Source organism: Myxine glutinosa, chromosome 3 (assembly GCF_964187855.1).
Source record: "Myxine glutinosa chromosome 3, kmMyxGlut1.1, whole genome shotgun sequence".
NCBI classification, from domain to species: domain Eukaryota; kingdom Metazoa; phylum Chordata; class Myxini; order Myxiniformes; family Myxinidae; genus Myxine; species Myxine glutinosa.
Window position 1 is genome coordinate 185,811,060 of NC_136263.1, and position 17,516 is coordinate 185,828,575.

Here is a 17,516-nt window from a genome sequence, read left to right on the forward strand (position 1 = left end):
CCAGAATTTTTAAAACACTCAATTTCTTCAAAGATTAATCGGTTTGCACAACCTGCATTTAAATCGCGGGAGGAACGTTAAAAACAACAGGAAATTGTAAATTCAAACATTTTGCAATTGCTGATCAAGAGTCAAGCATTATTTCAAATTAAAAGCAAAATGTTTCTGGTCAGAATTGAACTGAAGACCTTTCGCGTGTTAAGCGAACGTGATTACCACGACACTACAGAAACAGAAGAAATAAGTTGGTAGTTTTCCAATATAAAAAATCATCTTTAGTTCTTGCAAAATGAAAACTTCCAAGGGAATCACTTCCACAAAAGCGTTTTTTTTTAGACTTTTCAATGATTTTAACATTTTATAAAACATTACCTTTTTCGCCAATGGAGGAATCAACTCACCTTTCTCTTTCAATTAAATGCACTTCCCAAAATGTGTGAATTGAATGAGGGCAGGCCCAATGCTGAACCTCTCGAATAAATTTTCAGACACATGGAAAGGGAAAAAAAAGCTTGTGATTTGACGCACCATATTTTTTGAGGATTTGAACTGAATATGAAAGAGATTTCAACTGAAAACACAGAACGAGGTTTGCTTTAGTTTCTCACAGCAAAAGGTTTTCATTTGTTTTGGACTTTCAGCTAAGTTATGACAGAACGAAGTTTGGCAACAAAAACTTTCTTTTTTTTCACCTGAACTGCATCCTTCAAAACAATCATTGAACAAATGGGGAAAAGTGCAAATAACATGATAACCAAAATTCCATGTTTCTGCTTGGTATCAAACCAAGGACATTGAAGTGTGAAGCAAACATGATAACCACTGCACCACAGAAACATGTGTTTACATATAATGGTTACTGTTTACAACATTTGTTTTTATAAATCACACTTGAAAACATATTTTTCTCCAAAAGAGTTAAAATGGGGGTTTTAAACGCGATGAAGGTTGGTCCAGAATTTTTAAAACCCTAAGTTTTTTCGAGGATTAATCGGTTTGTACAACCTGTTTTTAAATGGCCAAAGAACTTGAAAAACAAGAGGAAATTGGAAATTCAAACATTTTTTGATTGCCGACGAGGAGGCAAGCATTTTTTCAAATTAAAAGCAAAAAGTCTCTGCTCCGAATTGAAATGAGGACCTTTTGCGTGTAAAACAAACATGATCAACACAACATGACAGAAAATGATTTGTATATGCAATGTCACTGTTCACAACATTAAAAAAATAGCATTGTTTCTGCATTCTTTGGGTGAAAACATATTTTTCTCTGAAAGAGGCAAAGTGGGAGTTTTAAATGTGAAGGAGGTTTGGACCAAAATTTTAAAAACACTCAATTTCTTCAAAGATTAATCGGTTTGCACAGCCTGTTGTTAAATCGCCAAAGATCGTTAAAACCAACAGGAAATTGGAAATTCAAACATTTGGAATTGCTGATAAAGAGGCAAGCATTTTTCAAATTAAAAGCAAAATGTTTCTGCTCAGAATTTAACTGAAGACCTTTCACGTGTTAAGTGAATGTGATTTCCACGACACTACAAAAACAGATGAAATCAATGGGAAGATTTCCAACATAAAAAAGCATCTTTAGTTCTTGCAAAATGAAAACTTCCAAGGGAATCACTTCCACAGAAGCTTTTTTTTTTTTGACTTTTCAATGATTTTAACATTTTATAAAACAATACCTTTTTTTCCAATGGAGGAATTAACTCACCTTTCTCTTTCAATTCAATGCACTTCCCAAAATGTGTGAAGAGGACGAGGGGAGGCCAAATGCTGAACCTCTCGAAGAAATTTTCAAAGACACGTGGAAAGGGAAAAAATGCTTGTGATTAAACGCATCAGATTTTTTGAGGATTTCAACTGAATATGAAAGAGATTTCAACTGCAAACACAGAACGAGATTTGCTTTAGTTTCTCACAGCAAAAGGTTTTCATTTGTTTTGGACTTTCAGCTCAGTTATGACAGAATGAAGTTTGGAAACAAAAACTTTTTTTTTCTTTACCTGAACTACATCCTTCAAAACAATCATTGAACAAATGGGGAAAAGTGCAAATAACATGATAACCAAAATTCCATGTTTCTGCTTGGTATCAAACCAAGGACATTCAAGTGTGGAATCAAACATGATAACCACTGCACCACAGAAACATGTGTTTACAGATAATGGTTGCTGTTTACAACATTTGTTTTTATAAATCACACTTTAAAACGTCTTTTTCTCTCAAAGAATTAAAATGGGAGTTTCAAATGTGATGAAGGTTGGTCCAGAATTTTTAAAACCCTCAATTTTTTCGAGGATTAATCGGTTTGCACAACCTGTTTTTAAATGGCCAAAGAACGTGAAAAACAAGACGAAATTGGAAATTCAAACATTATTTGATTGTGAACGAGGAGGCAAGCGTTTTTTAAAATTAAAAGCAGAATGTCTCTGCTCCGAATTGAAATGAGGACCTTTTGCGTGTAAAACAAACATGATCAACACTACATGACAGAAAAGGATATGTATATGCAATGGTCACTGTTTATAACATTAAAAAACAAGAGCATTGTTTCTGCATTCTTTGGGTGAAAACATATTTTTCTCTGAAAGAGGCAATGTGAGAGTTTTAAATGTGAAGGAAGTGTGGACCAAAATTTTTAACACTCAATTTCTTCAAGGATTAATCGGTTTGCACAGCCTGTTGTTAAATCGCCATAGAACGTTAAAAACAACAGGAAATTGGAAATTCAAACATTTTGGAATTGCTGATGAAGAGGCAAGCATTTTTCAAATTAAAAGCAAAATGTTTCTGTTCAGAATTGAACTGAGGACCTTTCACGTGTTAAGTGAATGTGATTTCAACTACACTACAAAAACAGATGAAATCAATGGGAAGATTTCCAATATAAAAAATCATCTTTAGTACTTGCAAAATGAAAACTTCCAAGGGAATGACTTCCACAAAAGCGTTTTTTTTTAGACTTTTCAATTATTTTAACATTTTATAAAACATTACCTTTTTCGCCAATGGAGGAATCAACTCACCTTTCTCTTTCAATTCAATGCACTTCCCAAAATGTGTGAATAGGGTGAGGGCAGGCCCAATGCTGAACCTCTCGAATAAATTTTCAGACACATGGAAAGGGAAAAAAAAGCTTGTGATTTGACGCACCATATTTTTTGAGGATTTGAACTGAATATGAAAGAGATTTCAACTGAAAACACAGAACGAGGTTTGCTTTAGTTTCTCACAGCAAAAGGTTTTCATTTGTTTTGGACTTTCAGCTAAGTTATGACAGAACGAAGTTTGGCAACAAAAACTTTCTTTTTTTCACCGAAAATGCATCCTTCAAAACTATCATTGAACAAATGGGGAAAAGTGCAAATATCATGAGAATCAAAAGTCTATGTTTCTGCTTGGTATCGAACCAATGACCTTTTGCGGTGTGAAGCAAACGTGATAACCACTACACTACAGAAACATGTATTTACATGCCATGGTTACTTTTTACAACATGTTTTTTCAAATCAATAGCAGTGTTTCCGCATTCATTGGGTTAAAACATCTTTTTCTCTAAAAGAGGCAAAGTGGGAGTTTTAAATGTGAAGAAAGTTAGGACCAGAATTTTTAAAACACTCAATTTCTTCAAAGATTAATCGGTTTGCACAACCTGCATTTAAATCTCGGAAGAACGTTAAAAACAACAGGAAATTGGAAATTCAAACATTTTGCAATTGCTGATCAAGAGTCAAGCATTTTTCAAATTAAAAGCAAAGTGTTTCTGCTCAGAATTGAACTGAAGACCTTTCACATGTTAAGCGAACATGATTACCACTACACTACAGAAACAGATGAAATAAGTTGGTAGTTTTCCAATATAAAAATCATCTTTAGTTCTTGCAAAATGAAAACTTCCAAGGGAATCACTTCCGCATAAGCTTTTTTTTTAGACTTTTCAATGATTTTAACATTTTATAAAACATTACCTTTTTCTCCAATGGAGGAATTAACTCACCTTTCTCTTTCAATTAAATGCACTTCCCAAAATGTGTGAATTGAATGAGGGGAGGCCAAATGCTGAACCTCTCGAAGAAATTTTCAAAGACACGTGGGAAGAAAAAAAAAGCTTTTGATTTAACGCACCATATTTTGGGGGATTTCAACAGAATATGAAAGAGATTTCAACTGAAAACACAGAACGAGATATGCTTTTGATTCTCACAGCAAAAGATTTTCATTTGTTTTGGACTTTCAGCTAAGTTATGACAGAACGAGGTTTGGCAACAAAAACTTTCTTTTTTTTTAACCTGAACTGCATCCTTCAAAACAATCATTGAACAAATGGGGAAAAGTGCAAATAACATGACAACCAAAAGTCTATGTTTTTGCTTGGGTATCGAACCAAGGACCTTTTGTGTGTGAAGAAAACTTGATAACCATTACACCACAGAAACACATATTTACAAATAATGGTTACTGTTTACAACATTTGTTTTTATAAATCACACTTGAAAACATATTTTTCTCCAAAAGAGTTAAAATGGGAGTTTTAAACGCGATGAAGGTTGGTCCAGAATTTTTAAAACCCTCAGTTTTTTCGAGGATTAATCGGTTTACACAACCTGTTTTTAAATGGCCAAAAAACGTGAAAAACAAGAGGAAATTGGAAGTTCAAACATTTTTGAATTGCTGATGAAGAGGCAAGCATTTTTCAAATTAAAAGCAAAATGTTTGAATTTAGCAAAATTAAAAGCAAAATGTTTGAACATAGCTCAGAATTGAACTGAGGACCTTTCGCGTGTGAAGCAAATGTGATGACCACTACCATGCAGAAACAAATGAAATAAATTGGAAGTTTTCAAATATAAAAAATCATCTTTAGTCCTTGCAAAATGAACACATCCAAGGGAATCACTTCCGCATCAGTTTTTTTTTAGACTTTTCAATGATTTTAATATTTTATAAAACATCACCATTTCCTCCAATGGAGGAATCAACTCACCCTTCTCCTTTAATTCAATGCAATTTCCAAAATGTGCAAACAGCATGAGGGGAGGCCCAATGCTGAACCTCTCGAAGAAATTTTCAGACACGTGGAAACGGAAAAAAAAGCTCATGATTTAATGCACCATATTTTTGGAGATTTCAACAGAATATGAAAGAGATCTCAACAGAAAACTCAGAACGAGATTTGCTTTCGTTTTTCACAGCGAAAGATTTTTGTTTGTTTTGTTCTTTCAGCAAAGTTATGACAGAACGAAGTTTAGCAACAAAAACTTTCTGTTTTTTAACCGAAACTGCATTTTTCAACACATCATGGAACAAATGGGAAGAAGTATAACTAACATGATATCCAAGAGGTCATGTTTCTGCTCAGACTTGAACTGAGGACCTTTTGCATGTTAAGTGATCATGATTACCACTACAAAACAGAAACAGATGAAATACATTGGAAGTTTTCCAACATAAAAAAATTATCTTTTGTCCTTGCAAAGTGAAAACTTCCAAGCGAATCACTTCCGCATCAGCTTTTTTTTTTAGACTTTTCAATGATTTTAACATTTTATAAAACATTACCATTTTCTCGAATGGAGGAATCAACTCACCTTTCTCCTTCAATTCAATGCAATCCCCAAAATGTGTGAATAGGATGAGGGGAGGCCCAATGCTGAACCTCTCGAATAAATTTTCAAAGACACGTGGAAAGGGAAAAAAAAGCTCATGATTTAACGCACCATATTTTTGGGGATTTCAACAGAATGTGAGACATCTCAACTGAAAACACAGAACGAGATTTGCATTCGTTTTTCACAGCGAAAGGTTTTCATTTGTTTTGGACTTTCAGCGAAGCTGTGACAGAACGAAGTTTGGAAACAAAAACTTCTTTTTTTTAAACCGGAACTGCATCCTTCAAAACGATCATTGAACAAATGCGAAGAAGTGTAAATAACATGATAACCAAAAGTCTATGTTTCTGCTTGGTGTAGAACCAAGAACCTTTTGCAAGCAGAAGCAAACGTGGTAACCACAACAATACAGAAACATGTATGTCCATACCATGGTTACTTTTTATGACATTTTTTTTTTCAAATAAATAGCAGTGTTTCCGCATTCATTGGGTAAAAACATATTTTTCTCTAAAAGAGGCAAAGTGGGAGTTTTAAATGTGAAGGAAGTTTGGATTTGAATTTTTAAAACACTGAATTTCTTCAAATGTTAATCGTTTTGCACAACCTGTTTTTAAATCGCCAAAGAACGTTAAAAACAATAAGAAATTGGAAATTCAAACATTTTGCAATGGCTGATGAAGACGCAAGCATTTTTCAAATTAAAAGCAACACGTTCCGGCTCAGAATAATTGAACTGAGGACGTTGGGCATGTAAAGCAAATGCAATTACCACAACACTAAAGAAACAGACGAAATCAATTGGAAGTTTTCCAATATAAAAAACCTCTTTAGTCCTTGCAAAGAAAAAACTTCCAAGGGAATCACTTCTGCATAAGTTTTTTTTTTTTTGGACTTTTCAATGATTTTAACATTTTATAAAACATTACAATTTTCTCCAATGGAGGAATCAACTCACGTTTCTCTTTCAATTCAAAGCACTTCCTAAATTGTGTGAATATGATGAGGGGAGGCCAAATGCTGAACCTCTCGAATAAATTTTCAAAGACACGTGGAAAGGGAAAAAAAGCTTGTGATTTAACGCACCATATTTTTGGAGATTTCAACTGAATATGAAAGAGATTTCAACTGAATTCACAGAACGAGATTTGCTTTAGTTTCACACAGCAAAAGGTTTTCATTTGTTTTGGACTTTCAGCTAAGTTATGACAGAACGAAGTTTGGCAACAAAAACTTCTTTTTTTTTTTTTAACCTGAACTGCATCCTTCAAAACGATCATTGAACAAACGGGGAAAAGTGCCAATAACATGATAACCAAAAGTCTATGTTTCTGCTTGGTATCCAACCTAGGACATTCAAGTGTAAAGCAAACATGATAACCACTACACTACAGAAACATGTATGTACATGCCATGGTTACTTTTTACATGTTTTTTCAAATAAATAGCAGTGTTTCCGCATTCATTGGGTTAAAACATATTTTTCTCTGAAAGAGGCCAAGTGGGAGTTTTAAATGTGAAGAAAGTTTGGACCAGAATTTTTAAAACACTCAATTTTTTCGGGGATTAATCGGTTTGTACAACCTGTTTTTAAATGGCCAAAGAACGTGAAAAACAATTTAATTGGAAATTCAAACATTTTTTGATTGCTGACGAGGAGGCAGGCATTTTTTCAAATTAAAAGAAAAATGTCTCTGCTCCGAATTGAAATGAGGACCTTTTGCGTGTAAAACAAACATGATCAACACAACATGACAGAAAATGATTTGTATATGCAATGTCACTGTTCACAACATTTAAAAAATAGCATTGTTTCTGCATTCTTTGGGTGAAAACATATTTTTCTCTGAAAGAGGCAAAGTGGGAGTTTTAAATGTGAAGGAGGTTTGGACCAAAATTTTAAAAACACTCAATTTCTTCAAAGATTAATCAGTTTGCACAGCCTGTTGTTAAATCGCCAAAGATCGTTAAAACCAACAGGAAATTGGAAATTCAAACATTTTGGAATTGCTGATAAAGAGGCAAGCATTTTTCAAAATTAAAAGCAAAATGTTTCTGCTCAGAATTTAACTGAAGACCCTTCACGTGTTAAGTGAATGTGATTTCCACGACACTACAAAAACAGATGAAATCAACAGGATGTTTTCCAACATTAAAAAAAACATCATCTTTAGTCCTAGCAAAGAAAAAACTTCCAAGGGAATCACTTCTGCATAAGCTTTTTTTTTTTAGACTTTTCAATGATTTTAACATTTTATAAAACATTACCTTTTTCTCCAATGGAGGAATTAACTCACCTTTCTCTTTCAATTCAATGCACTTCCCAAAATGTGTGAAGAGGATGAGGGGAGGCCCAATGCTGAACCTCTCGAAGAAATTTTCAAAGACACGTGGAAAGGGAAAAAATGCTTGTGATTAAACGCACCATATTTTTTGAGGATTTCAACTGAATATGAAGAGATTTCAACTGCAAACACAGAACGAGATTTGCTTTAGTTTCTCACAGCAAAAGGTTTTCATTTGTTTTGGACTTTCAGCTCAGTTATGACAGAACGAAGTTTGGAAACAAAAACTTCTTTTTTTTTTCACCTGAACTGCATCCTTCAAAACAATCATTGAACAAATGGGGAAAAGTGCAAATAAAATGATAACCAAAATTCCATGTTTCTGCTTGGTATCAAACCAAAGACATTGAAGTGTGAAGCAAACATGATAACCACTGCACCACAGAAACATGTGTTTACATATAATGGTTACTGTTTACAACATTTGTTTTTATAAAACACACTTGAAAACATCTTTTTCTCTCAAAGAGTTAAAATGGGAGTTTCAAATGTGATGAAGGTTGGTCCAGAATTTTTAAAACCCTCAATTTTTTCGAGGATTAATCGGTTTGCACAACCTGTTTTTAAATGGCCACAGAACGTGAAAAACAAGACGAAATTGGAAATTCAAACATTATTTGATTGTGAACGAGGAGGCAAACATTTTTTAAAATTAAAAGCAGAATGTGTCTGCTCCGAATTGAAATGAGGACCTTTTGCGTGTAAAACAAACATGATCAACACTACATGACAGAAAAGGATATGTATATGCAATGGTCACTGTTTATAACATTAAAAAACAAGAGCATTGTTTCCGCATTCATTGGGTTAAAACATCTTTTTCTCTGAAAGAGGCAAAGTGGGAGTTTTAAATGCGAAGGAAGTTTGGACCAAAATTTTTAAAACACACAATTCCTTCAAAGATTAATCCAGTTCGCACAACCAGTTTTTAAATCGCCAAAGAACGTTAAAAACAAGAGGAAATTGGAAATTCAAACATTTTGGAATTGCTGATGAAGAGGCAAGCATTTTTCAAATTAAAAGCAAAATGTTTCTGCTCAGAATCGAACTGAGGACCTTTCACGTGTAAAGCGAATGTGATTACCACTACACCACAGAAACAGATGAAATCGATGGGAAGATTTCCAATATAAAAAATCATCCTTAATCCTTGCAAAATGAAAAATTCCAAGGGAATCACTTCCACAAAAGCGTTTTTTTTAGACTTTTCAATGATTTTAACATTTTATAAAACATTACCTTTTTCTCCAATGGAGGAATTACCTCACCTTTCTCTTTCAATTCAATGCACTTCCCAAAATGCGTGATGAGGGGAGGCCCAATGCTGAACCTCTCGGATAAATTTTCAAAGACACGTGGAAAGGGGAAAAAAGCTTGTGATTTAATGCACCATATTTTTTGAGGATTTCAACTGAATATGAAAGAGATTTCAACTGAAAACACAGAACGAGATTTGCTTTAGTTTCACACAGCAAAAGGTTTTCATTTGTTTTGGACTTTCAACTAAGTTATGACAGAACGAAGTTTGGCAACAAAAACTTTCTTTTTTTTAAAACGTGAACTGCATCCTTCAAAACGATCATTGAACAAATGGGGAAAAGTGCAAATATCATGAGAACCAAAAGTCTATATTTTTGCTTGGTATCGAACCAAGGACCTTTTGCGTGTGAAGCAAATGTGATAACCACTACACTACAGAAACATGTACGTACATGCCATGGTTACTTTTTACAACATGTTTTTTCAAATGAATAGCAGTGTTTCCGCATTCATTGGGTTAAAACATATTGTTGCGGATATGGGATTTGCATCCATCCATATCCGCTTGTAAATATTCCCCTATTTCCTCAATACTTCCCAACTATCCCCAATCCCCCATTCCCTAGTCCCATTTTATGTAAACAACACTCTGTAGACCCGACCTCCCCCTATTTCCCCCATTAAATGTCGTGCCCAGGTTCACCGCATCTCATGTAAGACAACTATAGGACATCTTGCTAGTTATTCTTAGTCTATGTCAGTTAAGGACTCGTTTTCATTAATTCTGACCCTTCGTTGCACCAGAATGTGATTGTATGGCACCGTTAGGAAGTTTAGGACCTCCCAATACCGCCCCGCAGCTCTTCCTCACGGTTCAGCAACAACAACAACAACAACAGCAATGGCGGCGGCGTGCACAGGGAGTGCACGTCCTCACTCCGGCTTAGTTGGTAGGGGGTGTTGGGAGGGCACGAGGCCTTCCCAACGAGCCGCCATCGAACATGTGCTCGACGGGGTTACCAAATAGGGGCTCCCTGTCAGCTCCTCGTCAAGGGCGGAGCCCGGTAACCCCCGCACCCAATGGAAGCGGCGGACCGGTCCCATCTGGGGCGGAGCCAACCAGCCGAGGGCGTGTCACTCCCCGCTGAGCATGCGCAGGAAGAGGGAGGTGACGTCAGATGCGCGCTGAGCTTGGAGAAAGAAAGACGCCACCTCCGAGCGCTGTGAGGCCTCCCTGCATCTCTTGGACCGTGCTTGATCCTGTCCCCGAGCCAAGGTGCACCTTGTGCTATCGAACTACCTGTCCTTCCCTGCCATCAATCCCTGTGTAAGTCAGCCTTGTTCCGTTTGTCTGTGGTCTGTCTGGGATAAGATAAGACTGTAATTAAGTGCCTATCTCTTCTGTGTCTTTACCTCACTACCTTGTAATCTACCCCTTTTCTCCACCACTGTAATTACACCCTCCTCCCGAGGTCTTGAGAACTGTACCCCCTTGCGTCGTTTCCTCTTTCCCAGTCGTTGTGTCCTTTCCATCATTGATTTAGCATAGCGCGATGTGGTCAACGTCTGGGTGGAATCGGGGTCTAGTCGGGGAATAACTGTTAGGTCACGGTAATACACCACCGCTCGGTCAAAAATAACATCTAAACCGCGTCCGTAACAATATTTTTCTCTAAAAGAGGCAAAGTGGGAGTTTTAAATGTGAAGAAAGTTAGGACCAGAATTTTTAAAACACTCAATTTCTTCAAAGATTAATCGGTTTGCACAACCTGCATTTAAATCTCGGAAGAACGTTAAAAACAACAGGAAATTGGAAATTCAAACATTTTGCAATTGCTGATCAAGAGTCAAGCATTTTTCAAATTAAAAGCAATATGTTTCTGCTCAGAATTGAACTGAAGACCTTTCACATGTTAAGCGAACGTGATTACCACTACACTACAGAAACAAATGAAATAAGTTGGTAGTTTTCCAATATAAAAAATCATCTTTAGTTCTTGCAAAATGAAAACTTCCAAGGGAATCACTTCCGCATAAGCTTTTTTTTTAGACTTTTCAATGATTTTAACATTTTAAAAAACATTACCTTTTTCTCCAATGGAGGAATTAACTCACCTTTCTCTTTCAATTAAATGCACTTCCCAAAATGTGTGAATTGAATGAGGGGAGGCCAAATGCTGAACCTCTCGAATAAATTTTCAAAGACACGTGGGAAGTAAAAAAAAGCTTTTGATTTAACGCACCATATTTTTGGGGATTTCAACAGAATATGAAAGAGATTTCAACTGAAAACACAGAACGAGATATGCTTTAGATTCTCACAGCAAAAGATTTTCATTTGTTTTGGACTTTCAGCGAAGTTATGACAGAACGAAGTTTGGCAACAAAAACTTTCTTTTTTTTAACCTGAACTGCATCCTTCAAAACAATCATTGAACAAATGGGGAAAAGTGCAAATAACATGACAACCAAAAGTCTATGCTTCTGCTTGGTATTGAACCAAGGTACCTTTTGTGTGTGAAGCAAACTTGATAACCATTACACCACAGAAACATATTGTTACGAATCGCGGATTAAGATGTTATTTACCGAGCGGTGGTATTGCCGCAACCTAACAGTTATTCCCCGACTAGACCCCGATTCCACCCGACGTTGACCAAGTCGCGCTATGCTAAATCAATGATTTGGAAAGGACACAACGACTGGGATAAATGAAACGACACAAGGGGTACAGTTCTCAAGACCTCCGGAGGAGGATATAATTAGTGGTGGAAAAGAAGGGTAGATTACAAGGTAATGAGGGAAAGACACAGAAGAGATAGTGTTACATATTTATGTGAATGTATGTGAATTACCATTCAGGTCTTTGCTTATCCGTGTGTAGTATATTAAGTTGTTGTGTAGTTGTTGTGGTTGGAGGGTCAGGAGCCCTTCTGAGGGAGTGGCCGGAAACGGAAGTGACCGGAAACGGAAGAGAAAAAGACACGAGGAAAAAAGGACGAGTATTATTCTTCCTCGCCCCGCTCCGACCAAAAAGGTGGGATCGACCTTGCACTGCGTGGAAAAGCGGCGTTCCGAAGCCTGTCTGGCGAGAGGAATCACCGGGACGTGTACCTGCCCGGTGGAGACGTCAAGTTGATGTGGGGCCGTGCATCGACCCCGCGTCTGGTGTCGTTCGCGGCACCGTCTAAACAGACGCGTGCGGGTCGCACGTTGAGGCCTAATGTGCCTTGCAAGCGGCGTGGGGTTTGGCTTGCTCTACCGTACCCGCTCCGCGTGGCCACGAGGGGCTGCAGCCACGGTAGCTGGTACGATACCTGCCCGGTGGAGAAACGTCCACCCGGGGTTCGTTCAACCGCCCGAGTGCGGAGACGCCGACCAGTATCTTGGTCAGGAGGGGCCCAGAGACATTGTGAGGAGCAGAGACCGAAAGGGGGTGTGAGTACTCACCGGGACACACAAATATAAGATGGCCATCTTACTCATAGGGAAGTGTTTGTGAATTGGGAATTGTTGATGGTTGTGTATTGTTGATTGCTCGGGGAAAATCTCCGTGGTTGTGTCCTTGAAATTGTATGGTGTCATTACCATTGGAAATATATCCTTGAACATCAGTTGTCTCCTGGGTGAAATTCCTATGGATTGCGTGGCGAAAGCGCATATATAATACAGCTTGCTGGCGGAGTTCCTCTCACGGTCCGGGGGTCACCGAGACCAGGTATTCACCGAGGGGACCACGTAACAATAGGCACTTAGTTACAGTCTTATCTTATTCCCGACAGACCACAGACAAACGGGACAAGACTGACTTACACAGGGATTGATGGCAGGGAAGGACAGGCAGTCGATAGCACAAGGTGCACCTTGGCTCAGGGACAGGATACAGCTCGGTCCAAAAGATGCAGGGAGGTGTCACAGCGCTGGGAGGTGGCGTCCTTCTCTCCTCAAGCTCAGGGCGCATCTGACGTCACCTCCCTCTTCCTACGCATGCTCAGCGGGGAGTGACACGCCCTCGGCTCGTTGGCTCCGCCCCAGACGGAATCGGTCCGCCGCTTCTATTGGGTGCGGGGGGTTACCGGGCTCCGCCCCTTGACGAGGAGCTGACAGTGAGCCCCTACGTGGTAACCCCGTCGAGCACATGTTCAATGGCGGCTCGTTGGAAAGGCTTGGTGCCCTTTCAACACCCCCTACCAACCAAGCCGGAGTGAGGACGCACACTCCCCGCGCCGCCGCCGCTGTTGTTGTTGTTGTTGTTGTACCATGAGGAAGAGCTGCGGGGAGGTATTGGGAGGTCCTAAACTTCCTAACGGTGCCATACAATCACATTCTGGTGCAACGAAGAGTCAGAATTAATGGAAACGAGTCCTTAACTGACATAGACTAAGAATAACTAGCAAGATGTCCTATAGTTGTCTACGTGAGATGCGGTGGACCTGGATGCGACATTTAATGGGGGAAATAGGGGGAGGTCGGGTTTACAGAGTGTTGTTTACAGAAAATGGGACTAGGGAATGGGGGATTGGGGATAGTTGGGAAGGATGAGGAAATAGGGGAATATTTACAAGCGGATATGGATGGATGCCAATCTCATATCCGCAACATTGCACCCTTCTCTACCTCGGAGCGACCCGACCCGATAAATTTTTACTTACTTTAGTGTGGCACTCAGATGTAGTTCCCTCTACTATTAACTCAACCCTGAGTGCGACAGTTTTACAGATGTTCACAAATGAGTAAATATGTCCCCCTGCGACGTTGCACCCTTCTCCTACCAGAAACACACCCACAGGATAACCGAATCGCGGAAAGCATCCTCAAACTAAACATACAGCCGGTAGGGAGCATTATTTACACAACACTGATATTTACACTACGATCCAGGACCTGTTCTTTGAGGAACACATGCAGATGTTATGCATAGAGAGAGAGCACGCATGCCAGCATCGATACACCAACCCACGAGTGCCCTGTGGCCCTACGGCCTTTAATAATGTGCAGAGCACCCCGTCCAAGCACCAAAAGCACCACCCCATACACACAGTCAGCTCCATCCGGTGCACCAATAAAGTGTTCATAAAAATGCACAATCAAGTGTCCATGGTCACCGGTGGTGTCGCAGCCGGCCGATGTTCTGCCGCTGGTCTTGCCTTCTTGAAGTGCACTTGGCCTTCTGGCTTCTTTAGAAATAAAGAAAGGCGCCGACCGCGTCCATTTCTAAATTGTGGCCGTCAGGGGGGCCAACTAAAAGTGGTTCACCTGTATGGCATAGGTGCCACGTTGACCCAGAGGTCCATCCACGGGTGGTGCTTGCCCGCAAAAGAACTGCGGTCCATGGTGGGCGGCCACAAAAATTGCGGTCCATATGGTGTATCGATCCAGGCAGCAAGCAGCGAAAGTACAGGCCCACAACTGCGGAGCCAGCACCTCTCTCTCCTCTCTCTCTGCCCCAAAGCCAGATCCTCGGAGGTGGGAGACAAAAGAAAACAAGTGAGTAAGGTGGAAAGGGCGCAAAAGTGCACGCAATACAAGGTAATGCACACTGGGGGCACATGGGAACCAGGTGAGACAGGTACGTTCCTACCGTACGCCCCCCCCCCACCAGGTAACCTACATTGCCCCTCCCTTACCCCTTACTGTATCCACAAAACACAACACTACCCATAAACATCTACTTTACACATCAACAAACGTCCCTACTGTCTTCCCCGTTCCTCCCATAAACCAAATTCGTCTTCTCTCCCTCCTAACCAATCAAATTTGCCATTTCCAACTCTCATCAAAATTTGCCATCTCCAACTCAACATCAAAATTTGCCATCACCAATTCATCATCAGTCCCTCCTAAGGAGGGAGAGATGGAATCACCCCAATGTCTCATCCACGTCGTGATGCGTCTCACAAATCCACACAGCAATTCTCATTTCCTGCAACACAAAACAAAGAAAACACAGGTGTGGAGTCATCATCATCACCTCAGGTAAGTGGCTGCGTATGGTGTGACAGGTTCATCAATCCTAACTATTTCCTAAATGACTTTAACAACTTTACATTACCCGGGGTCTTTCCCTGCCTATCCATTGGCCAACTTACACTATGGGTTCTAAAAACCAATTCCCATTGACCAAACTGTGGTGCTTCTCAATTTGGGGTCTCACTCCCCTGATTCATCTCCCGGTGCCCTCGCACAATTTCTGGGCTGTGACGTGTAGCTCTCCCAGCAGGTCTACCCACCTGCACACTTCCACCACTGTAGTTGCCACCCGAGCTTACCTGCTCCTCACCCTAACCTAACTAACTGGGGAAGGCCCTCTCGCACTCTCACCCCCTCAGTGCCCTCTCTGGCACGGGCTGCCGGATCCACACCCGGGATCCTCAGGCACCCACTGACACTAACGGCTCCCAGAGCCCACCTGCGGCCTCACCTGGCCGACATCCTCACAGTGGTGGAGTGCCCAAACCAACTACACACACTAACAGGCTACACGCCCAGCCATTTCCACAACACGAATGCACCCATCCACAATACCATTCTGCAACCGCACCACAAATGCCAATATCCAACCACAATTTACCTATACCTTCTAACTATTCTTTAAACTACCCTCCCCGGGTACTCGTGAAAGGGGTCCACTCTTCCCCCATCCACACCTTCGCACCATGCACACCACTCCGTACCACTTACTCCAACTCTCTCCACACCACTCATTCTCTGCTCCATATATTCCACACACCTGTACTTGCACACCTGTGCTCTCATACTTGGTGCCGCCTGCACCCTTCTCTCCCCCAAGCGCATTCGCGCTGATCCACAACACTCACTACTCATACACTGCTCCACACACCTGTCCAGTTCTCACACAGCATCATCTCATCTAACTACTCCCCTCTGAAACTTGCGCTTCCCAGTCGTCCCTTTAAACTATTGCGCTCCCTCGTCATTATCATCCACACTAAACTACCTGCGTCCCCACTACAGGTATCAGTCACTAACTAAACCTTAACGTTACCTAATGTCATCTTCGCTAGATCCCTACACACAATATCCTAACCCACCCGGGCTAGTTTTCACTGCCATACACCCCATAATCTATAGCGCATTTGCCCCACCTCATGGGAAGGGTGGCAGGGATGCCACCCTTACCCACCGGGCCCATCGCTCATCAATCCCCCAGTCCTCTGGCACTAATAAGCCCCCCTTATTCAGAGGTACTGGGTCCCGCCTCGGCATCTAAAGCCGAGGCAATCCACGGGGGCGCCTGCTCGCCGGTGTAAGGCCTTCTAGTTTCCCGGGGTCTGGCGGGGGGGTGTCTGGGGTCAGCTAACCCGCTCCCCCCTGGGCGGAGTTAAGGACCTCAACCGCCGGGGATCATCCCGGCGCGTGGCTCGACAGTGCCGCGCCAGGTGACCCAGATGGTTGCAAGTATAGCACCTCACCTGATAAGGTGCTTGTCTCCGGAATTCCAAATTTCCCCCCCTGAAGGTCCGAATTGGATTACCCGCTCGTGGTCCACCGCGGGCCACCTCCGGGGCCGCCTGCCATGGTCCAGGTCCCGCCAGGCGCTGGTCCACCAGCCTCCGGACCATGCCCGCCAGGTCAGGACTCACGTCGGGGGCAGGCCCCCTGAGGGGTCCGCCCTCCATCGGGGGTCCCACCTGGCGGACCGCCATTGCGTGACGCTCGCTCCCCCGGGCCAGGGGCCTCGCTGCTTCCCAACGGGCCGCAGCGTCAGCCGCCTGGCTCAGAGTCTGCGGGCGCCACATGGCGAGCTGTTGCCGGAGCTCAATATCCGGGAGGGCCTGGATAAAATGGTCCAGCGCCAGGCTTTCCCGGGAATCCGCTGCCATGCTAGCATGTGCGATCCCCACTGCGCGGCGAATGTCGTGGGCAAGTTCCCCGATGGCTTCCTGGGGCTTGCGTTTTCGCAGCGCGAGCTGAGCTTTAACAAGCTCGCTCTGCTGTTCAATGCCGAATCGATTAATTAGGGCGTCGCAGAGGGCTGGCAGGGTGAGAGCACCCGGTGGTAATGCTGTCAGCACCTCCGCCGCCACGCCGCGCAATGCGGCCACCAGGTGTACTCCACCTTCGTCCTCACCCCAACCGTTGCCCTTACACACACAGTCAAACTGCGCCAGGTACGCGCGTAGATCACTCTTGCCATCATACGGCGCGAGTGGGACCTTGTGGGACCACCTCGTATGCGAGTCGTTGCCCGCCTGCCGGACCCCGTGCGTCGCCCCTTGCGGGGTCAGCGCGGGGCCGAACCGGCCGGGCCCCCACAGTACATTACCCCCAAGGGGCTC

General features: G+C 41.8%; 6 non-coding genes across 6 annotated transcripts; all 6 read right to left on the reverse strand.

The window, feature by feature from the left end:
• Nucleotides 1–160: 160 nt before the first annotated feature.
• TRNAV-AAC (transfer RNA valine (anticodon AAC)) lies at nt 161–233 on the reverse strand. Its single transcript has one exon. It is a non-coding gene; the product is annotated as a tRNA-Val (tRNA).
• A 3,158-nt stretch (nt 234–3,391) lies between these two features.
• On the reverse strand, nt 3,392–3,465 carry TRNAV-CAC (transfer RNA valine (anticodon CAC)). Its single transcript has one exon. It is a non-coding gene; the product is annotated as a tRNA-Val (tRNA).
• Nucleotides 3,466–3,760: 295 nt separating this feature from the next.
• Nucleotides 3,761–3,833, reverse strand: TRNAV-AAC (transfer RNA valine (anticodon AAC)). The gene has a single exon. It is a non-coding gene; the product is annotated as a tRNA-Val (tRNA).
• Nucleotides 3,834–8,984: 5,151 nt separating this feature from the next.
• Nucleotides 8,985–9,057, reverse strand: TRNAV-UAC (transfer RNA valine (anticodon UAC)). Its single transcript has one exon. It is a non-coding gene; the product is annotated as a tRNA-Val (tRNA).
• A 528-nt stretch (nt 9,058–9,585) lies between these two features.
• On the reverse strand, nt 9,586–9,658 carry TRNAV-CAC (transfer RNA valine (anticodon CAC)). The gene has a single exon. It is a non-coding gene; the product is annotated as a tRNA-Val (tRNA).
• A 1,433-nt stretch (nt 9,659–11,091) lies between these two features.
• TRNAV-AAC (transfer RNA valine (anticodon AAC)) lies at nt 11,092–11,164 on the reverse strand. The gene has a single exon. It is a non-coding gene; the product is annotated as a tRNA-Val (tRNA).
• Between the last annotated feature and the right edge of the window lie 6,352 nt (nt 11,165–17,516).